This window comes from Corvus kubaryi, unplaced genomic scaffold (assembly GCF_017639235.1).
Source record: "Corvus kubaryi isolate FWS band 111438036 unplaced genomic scaffold, C.kubaryi_AGA036_p1.0 37262, whole genome shotgun sequence".
NCBI lineage: Eukaryota > Metazoa > Chordata > Aves > Passeriformes > Corvidae > Corvus > Corvus kubaryi.
This window is the reverse complement of record NW_024581078.1, coordinates 1,097,595-1,106,074: the sequence shown is the minus strand read 5'-3', so window position 1 is coordinate 1,106,074 and position 8,480 is coordinate 1,097,595. Positions and strand designations below refer to the sequence as shown.

At 60.8% G+C, this 8,480-nt stretch overlaps 1 protein-coding gene across 1 annotated transcript in view; it reads left to right on the top strand.

Annotated features, from left to right (window-relative positions):
• Positions 1–6,109: 6,109 nt before the first annotated feature.
• NRTN (neurturin) overlaps positions 6,110–8,480 on the top strand; it is a 9,231-nt gene continuing 6,860 nt past the window's right edge. The window contains exon 1 of the mRNA XM_042024427.1: positions 6,110–7,274. The gene's annotated coding sequence lies outside the window, so the exon portion shown is untranslated. The remainder of the gene's footprint in view (positions 7,275–8,480) is intronic.

Below are 8,480 nucleotides of genomic sequence, written 5' to 3'. Positions count from 1 at the left end.
ACCGTTCCCCGCCGCCCGCGCCCGGCGGGTCGGATGCTGCCACCGCCGAACGGGGCAGAACCGGAGCCTTCGGGCTCCCCCGGGAATGGGGGGAGCGGGGGGACCCCGGCCCCGGTCCCCAGCACCCTCCCGGGGTCGGGGCGGCCTGTGCGGCCGCCGCAGGACTTTGCTTCATACTTGGAGCCCGTCCCGCCACGCAGGAACACAAACACGGCGCGGGACGGCTCCGGGCGCGGAGCGCTCGCGGGAGGGAGGAGATGGGTCCTGTCTAAATATTAGTTTAAGGAACGGAAGGATCTCCAGCCGGCATCTCCAGCCCCGTCACCTTCTCCCAGCTCCGGCCGCGCCGCAGTGGTGACCATGTCCAGAGCTCGGCTGGGGCTGGGGGGTGAATTTCCCCCCATCCTCGAGGGAGGGAATTTCCCCCTCTCGCTGCGGTCTCCACGAAGGCTTTAACAAAACAAGCCAGACCTCGGGTGTCTTTATTGCACATATATGGTAGCTTGTAGCCAGCACTGATTTAAATCCCATCCTTGCTCCGGGAGCTGATCCGCAGTCAGGCGCTGGGTGAAGGGCACGGTTTATCCCATCGGGAGAAGGGGCTGGTGCCTGCTGGAAGTGCCGTGTGAATCCTGGATGTGTGCTGAGATCCCAGATCTAAAGGCGGGATCGCAGTGGATCCCAAATTCATCCTCTCGTGGTTGTGGGTGCTCCTGGATTTAGTGGCAGAAGCAGCCGAGCCTCTGCCTGGCACAGGGCAGAGAAACCGAACAGGGAAGGGGCATCTCTGTGCCAAATTTTAGGAGGTGTGAGAGCTTGGGTTTGGGTTTTACCCTTTGGTTCCGACCCAAATCCGCCCGCTGCGGCGCTGACTGCGGGCTGCAGATGCTGCACCTCGGGTTTGCTTCGTGGCCGTGCCCCGGTGTGAGCGTCCCCGGTGTCACCGCAGGCTCCGGGCTCGTCCTGCGCCTCCATCCCCGGCAGCTCCGGGGCTGTGGAGAAGGATTAGACTTCCCTGTTCCTACATCCCAAGTTTTTAGGTAGCGCTGGATGTCGGAGGGCTGGCTCAGCGCTGGTCCAGCTCGGTGCTGCCCGCAGGAAGGCGCACGGGAGGTGTGGCGCATCCCGGGAATGCCGAGCTCTCCCTCCCGCTTCGCGTGGCCGCAGCGACTTCGCAGCAGGATGCGGCACCAGGGCCAGGCTCCTCCGGGGTTTTCAAGGGCAGAGCCCAGCACCTTCCAGGCCTCGTGGTTGGGCTGGAAACAAAAGCAGCTGCTCCAGTTTGCTGTGGCCCGGCCGGGGGGACACGCAGGCGTTGGGGGGTGGGCACCCCCGGGTGCCCGTGCCGAGGGCGGGTGGTGCTGGGCCCGGCTGCGGCGGCCCTGGATGCCCTCCCACGGCAGTGCCATGAATCACATCGCGCTCCACCTCCCTCTGGAGCTCCCTTGGGCCCTGCGGGGCGTGGGGGATCCAGGATGCACTTTGGGGTTGATTTCCACCTTTGGGGGACTGCAGGGATGGATGTAGGATTTGTAATATCCCCTTTCTGAGGTCAGGGTACCTCTCATGAGCCCGAAACGCAGCCCAGCCCAGTGTGGTCAGAGAAGGTGTCACCTTGGCTGTCCCCAGGGCAGCACAGGGAGGTGGCATTCGGAGCCCCGTCTTCTCCCCACCCTGTGTCGTGCTGAGCCATGTTGTGCCCTCACAGGGGTGGGTTTGGGGGGCACGAAGAGCTGGCAGCTGCCTCTTGATGTCACCCCTGCCCATGGAGCAGCTCAGCAGGGCTGAGCCTCAGCCGGAGGGAGATGCTGAGGGGAGGGAGGGTCCTGGGGTCCTGTGTGAGCTCCCATCACAGGAGATGCAGTAGTACAGGACTGGTGTGGATCTTACTGGTGAGGGTTTTGCTGGAGTGGGGTTTACTGGAGTGGGGTTTTCCCCTCCAGTGCCACAGGCGATTTCATTGCTGGTCTAAGCTAAAGCACGCGTGCACAGTCCTGCTTCCAGCAGCTTTGCCAAGGCCAGTTGGGGCAGCATCGTGTGGTCCCACTCTGGCAGCTCCCAGAGCTCCAGATGCCTGGGAAGGGGGTGAGGACCTGGGCACAGCTGGGCCCTCCGGTCCCACCTTGCCTGGGATCACTTGGCATCCCAGGAGTGCAGCCTGGGGTGGTCCAGTCCCTCGGTCCAGTCCCGTCTGCTCCAGCTCCACCATTAACTGTCTGGACTGGAGAAATCCCACCCAACTCAGATTTTTCTGGGATTTGGCCAGTCTGGAGTAGAGTTTACCCATGAAACTTGGGGGAGAGGAAGAGAAGCTCACTCCTGGCTGTGCCAGGCGTGGTGCACTGCTGCTCTCGCGTGACGGAGCATCCCGAGCGCGTCGGAGCGAAGCCGCCCCCTCTGCGACTGCCCTGGGAAGGGAAATGCCGTGAGCAGCTTCATTCCCGCCGCTTCTCCCTCACGAAACTCGAAACGGGCTGACTTTGTAGCCCAGCACCCCAGAGCTAAATTGAAACAATCTCTTTGCCACCGCGTTGTTCTCCAAAAAGCGTTTCCTCCTGTCGTCGCTCAAAGGCCGCGGCAGCCCCTTGCAGGCGATGCCACTCGCACCAGCGCCGGGGTTCCGGAGCGTTTTCATTTGGATGGAACCACATTTAATTTGCTTTCCCGCAGCAAAGGTTCCCTTTGAACTGCCTCCAAGCCCAGTGTCGGCGGGGAGGGCTGGTGGCTGCCGGGAGGGAGGCAGGGCAGCCCTGCCCGGCTCTCGCAGCGCTCCGAGGGGTCGGTGGCCCTGCAGTGGGAGATATCCCAGGAGAGAAAGTCCCTCCTTCAGCATCGCTCCCAGGCTGCAATAATCCAAAGCAGGAGCTGCATTTTTCTCTGTTTCAGCAGCTTTTTTTGCAGCACAGGGATCTGTGGTGCTTGGGGCAGGGGGATGAATCCCGGAGCTCTCCAGGGCACTGAGAGTGGAGCTAATTCAGGAGCAGGGTCCTGGTTTTGTGGCTCCAGGCTTTAGGAAGTCCCTCAATTAAATCTTGGCCTGGTTTAGAGGTGGTTGTAAACCCAGCCCTGGTCCTTCCCAGGGAGAAAACCGACTTTCCTCCATGGTTGCCATGTCTGGGTCTTGCTGGCGTTGGCAGCGATGCAGAACTGACCAAGCCCCGTGACTCGTGGGGGCCTTTTTGCCGTTAATAATGTTGGTTTTGGCTGAAGGAGCTGCCTGGGAGCCCAGGGTGTATTTATTGCTGCTGCTGTCACTCCCACCAGGGCTGTGGGATTTGGTGATGGCATCTGGTGGCCAATGGCACCGGTGACACAGGGCAGAGCCCCCAGTCCTGCTGCCCTGGAGCAAAGCAGGGTCTGCAAGCCAAAATCCCAAATCCTTGTCGGATCCATCCCAAGCTGCAGCTGTGCCAGGAGGAAGAGGCAGGGAATGCTCCCAGCAAGGTGCTGGAGTGGCTTTTTGGTTTTCCCTGGGTCTTTCCCTCTCTGCAGCCTTCCCTGGCCAGTCACCAATGCTGTGTCCTCGTGCAACACAGGGGGACACCGAAGCCAGCCCAAACCTTGGGTGTGAACCAAAACACCTTCACACCAGAGGTCCCAGCTGGGAGCACCCATCCTGTCCTCCCTGGAGGAAGGGCTCGCCTCTGATTTAACAGAGCAGCTGCTGTCTTCGTTAAGTGCTGTTGGCTTATTAAAAGCACATTTTTGAGGCTTAGCAGCTCCTCGGAGGCGGCTGGGAGGGACAGTGCCAGCTCTGGAGCCGCCGCACGTGGGGGAGGACGTGGGAGGCAGTGAAGCTCCTCTGAGCCGGGCTGGGCACCAAGAGCATCACCCTGAACTGGGGGAAAAACCCACCTGTTTGGTACCCAAGAGAAGTCTGGGGGGAGGTTGGAAGGATCCAGCCAGGATGTGGGTGGAGTGAACCCTCTGAGCACAGACAGAGGGGGAATGTTGGGCTGTGCCCTGGCAAAGCATCACTTGTGGTGGGAGCTCCCTGGCAGAGGAAGGGTGGGGAGGAGAGGGGGGTTCTGGCCCCCACCTGTCTCCAAGAGCAGATCATGGAATCCTGGAATGGTTTGGGTTGGAAGGGACCTTGGGAAAGGACACCTTCCACTATCCCAGGTTGCTCCAAGCCCTGTCCGACCTGGCCTTGGACACTGCCAGGGATGGGGCAGCCACAGCTGCTCTGGGCAGTGAATCTGAGGACGGTCGATGTTTTCCATCCCTGACCACCAGCACAGGAGCTGCAGTAGGACCGGCTGCCAACCCCACTCCCACGGGCAGTGACAGAGAAATGCCCCAATCCATGTTTTGCCAGAGCTCTTCAGCCATGCCACGATCTTCCAGCAGCGCTTTCCTGAATTTCTTGTTGCTGTGAGCAGCCTCTGGTCTGGGAAAGGACGAAAATGGGGAGCAAAGGTGCAGATTGTCCCTGTCTGTGTCACCTGCCCTCCCCTCGCTGCGGTGGCAGCTCCTGTGCAGGAACACGGGCAGGATTTGGGTGTCTGTGTTCCGATTGTAATTGGTGTTTTCATGGCAGCAGGACAAACAATCCCAATCTTTTACCCACAGCTCGATCGGGTCTGAGCTGGAACTGAGGGAGAGGGCAGCGGGGTGGGAAGGGCAGAGTGGCCACGGCTCTCCCCGTACACCGACGTCCTGGCTGGGAGCGGAGGGAAAACTTTGCTTTTTTGGAAACCGTGTGGCTCTTCCCAGTGGAAAGCCTCTCATCCCTGAGGGATCCCGGTGGGTTTTCCCTGCAGTGACAGGAGAGCTCAGGGATGTGTCCTTCTCCATGGTATCGCCATATCCATGTGCCAAGGTCCATCTGTGTGACCTGCTGCCCTTCGGAGACCCTCCAGCTCTTCCCATCACCTCCAGCCCTGAGCATCTCCCAGTTCTGAGCCCCCTCCAGCTGAAATCCCCATTCCCAGAGCGCTGCTGTTGCTGTCCCGGGCGGAATTCCTCATCTGCTCGCTCCGGAGCAGCGCTAAGTGGTTCAATATGTTGGCAGTTGCCGCTGGAGTCGGACGGTAAATCCTGATGGGATCCCAGTCCGCTCTCTGGCCAAAACCCACTGGAAGGGTTTAGTGCAAATTGGATTTGCAAACCTCGCCCCGGTGCCGGTGCCCTCAGCAAAGTGCTCTAATCCCTGGCGGGCGCCGGGACAAGCCGGCTCCCTCTGTGCAGCCGGGAATCCGGGATCTGTGGGGAGAAGAGAGGGAAGAGTGGGGGAATTCCCAGCTCTGCGCTGGAGGAGGCGTCAGCATCACCTGTGCTGCTTGCTCAGGATGCTGCGGAGGGATGCAGGTGGATGCTCATCCCGCAGGGATGTAGCTCGCCCATCCCACTGCTCCTTCCTGGCTCGCCCCACCCATCCTGCTTGCAGGGATGCTGGGTCAGGGCAGGATCTGTTTCCCGAGGGATGAGAATGGGAATTATTAAGGCGGGAGCTGAAGGGATCGGGCCAGCACAGCTGAGACTTGTGGAAAAGGCAGAGGTGGAACCCTGGGAAAATCAGGAATTAATACCTGGAGTCCTTCGAGGTGCTCCCAGGGTGTTTTTCCAAAGGGGAAACTGAGGCACCCTGCAGCACAGTGACCCCACCCCCGCTCCAAGGGATTCGGGGAATCTGCAGGGGAGGAAAACCCTACAAAAAACAGGGAAGGGGAAAGTGGCCAAGCTGTGTTGTGGGAGGTGACGCTGTCACTGCAGCCCTCCTGCCTCTGGTGTATTTCTCCCTCCTTGATCCCACCGAGGGCTTTTCCTTTCTTGGGAAAAAGGAGATTTTGCCCCCAGCGCAGCCGTGGCAGCTCTCAGATACCAGCGGTGTTGAAATGGGCCCAGAGCAAAGCACATCTGGGGCCTGGGCTCCGTCTCGCTGCCAAAATTTAAGCTTTTAACCCTCTTTCCCGAGGCACTGGGATTGTTCAAACAAGCCACAGTAATTAGTTTCCTCTGACAAACCGCCCCTTTTTGGCATCGGAAGGTTTCCTGCCCCGGCGCGGCGCCCCCCCCCGCCAGCGTCACTTCGGATCCAAAAATAATTGACGTTCAGAGTCCAGGTTTTGGCACGAGAGGGGAAATTTGGGCCGGAAAAGCAGCATCAGGGGTGCGGGAGGTCAGCACAGCAGCACCCAAGGGCGCCCTGCAGCAGGTGGAGGGTCCTTGGCTGGTGCTACCCCTGATTTCCCCCACGGCCACACAAACCATCCCGGGTCCGGTGGAATTTCGAGCCATGTAATTTGATTTTCCCTGCCCTTCAGCAAACGGGATCCGTCTGCAGGGGGTTTTCCCTGCAGATATTCCCACCTCATTCCCCGCGTCGGTGTTACCTCACCTCGAGCCACGCTCCGCTCCCGCTGCGGCGCCGGGCAGTACCCTGAGGGATTTTATCAGCAATTAATCTCTAATTACTCACCTCTTCCCGTGAAGGGCGGCCCTTGCTGCTGCTTAGACCTGACGGAATCGGCTTAGGGAGGTTTTTGTGTTGCTGCAGCCGTGGTGACCTTGGCGGGGCTGTCACACCTTGCCGGGCCCGGTGGGGACACTGGGCTGGGACCAGGGGCTGGGGCCACAAACTGGGACCACAAACTGGGGCCACAAACTGGGGCCACAAACTGGGGCCACACCACCCATGTCCCCGCAACGACTTTTAAACACTTCGGCTGTTTTTTAGCTGGAAAGGGAATAAATATCCCCGAAATGTGCTGGGTTTAGTGGTGTTTTTCAGAGCTGGGGGTGTCGGGGGGCAGATCTCGGCCGGGTGTCCCCAGGCTCTGCACAGACCCCCCCGGGTGTCCCCGGGCCGCGCTGGGTGATGCTGCAGGGAGCTGCGCTGCACCAAACCGCGCTTTTATTCCCTGCGGATTTTATGGCAGCCGCATTCCCAGCCCCCGGCGGGTCCCGGCGAGCGCCGGGGACAGGCACGGGGGGGAACCGAGGGAAGCCGAGGCTGGAGGGGAAGCAGCATCATTATTTTCCCTTGAGCTGAGCCCAGCCGGGGTTGAACTGGGGCTGAACTGGTCCCAGCAAGGGGACGCGGCAGCGGAAATCCCCGCGCTCGGCTCCGCATCCAGCGGGATTCCTCCCCGCCGGGCGCCCGCTGCGGATCCCGTTAATTAATGACATGAAAGCCCACGCGAGACCTCCGGGGAAGGAATCAAAGGCTCCGCCGCAGCTTCCCAGGGCATGGATTTATCCCGCCGGGCCGGCAGCCTCCCCGCATCCCATCGCCGTGCCGGGTGGAGGGAACGGGGATCCCGCGGGACACGGTGAGACGGGTCCAGCACCACCCCGGACTCTGTCCCGAGGGCTCCGTGCAGGAATTCAGCCCCAAAATGAGTCTGGGTGGAGCTCCTGGGGGTGGGGAGAGACAGGAGGGTCTCTGGGAGGGTCGTGGCCGCGGCGTCTCTGGGTTGGGGGCGCTGGAGATGCACTGGTGCCGGGATTTCCATCCCGGGGGATTTGGCTTCTGCCCGTGCAAACCGGCTCGGCTCGGGCACAGGATGCTGTCCCTGGCACGCAGGGATGGCTCAAGGTGCCCCTTGGCCTGGCACAAATTGGGATTTTTCCGCCCTGTGCTCTTTTTCCCCCTGGAAGAGCTCCCGGACCCCTCTCTGGCAGGATTTGCTCCGTGGGCTTTCCCAGCTCAGGAATATGGGACAGGGCATCTCCTCCTCAGGGTGGGGGTCTGGCCGTGCTGGGGCGGCTCTGGGGGTCCTGTGCCTGCTCATTCCCAAAGGTGATGCCCTTCGGTGTCCGGGATGTGGGATGTGGATATGGAGCGGACGGATGAGTCAATGTCCCAAAATTCCTGCCTTGTCCCGGTGCCTCCTCCAGTGCTCAGCAGCTGGAGCTGGTTTGGCTCTGCCAAATCCAAAATGAGGGAAAATTTCCACCGGGTTGGGCAGGGCTTGGAGCAGCCTGGAACACTGGAAGGTGTCCCTGCCCGTGGCAGGGGTGGCACTGGGTGGGCTTTAAGGTCTCTCCAACCCAAGCCAGTCTGGGATTCCATGATTCTATGAGATGGTGGGAATATGGATGGGGCCACGGCAAGGGCTGCTCCGTTGGATGGGAACTCCCCAGGCTTCCTTCTCCAACCACGACTTGGTGTGGCCGCCATCCCCGGCATCGCCCCCGGCACCACGGGGTGCCCTTGGCCCATCCATCCACATCCCGCAGCCTCAGTAGGGGATGCTTTTCCTTATTATTTTCCCCATGTTGAGGGGGTTGGGGGTGGGTTTTTTGCTCTCCAGCTGTTGGGAGAGATGTAAACCAAACTTGCTGTAATTCAGCCCAAACGTAAATGTCATGGCAGCGTGGGAACGAGGGAGCTCAGCCTGCTCAGCCTGGGGGCTCCGGGGATGCTGGAGCTTCCTCTGCCCCACCACCATCCCACCTCCCTCTCCTCCATCCCACCTCCTTCTCCCTCCATCCCATCTCCCTCTCCTCCATCCCACCTCCCTCTCCCCCATCCC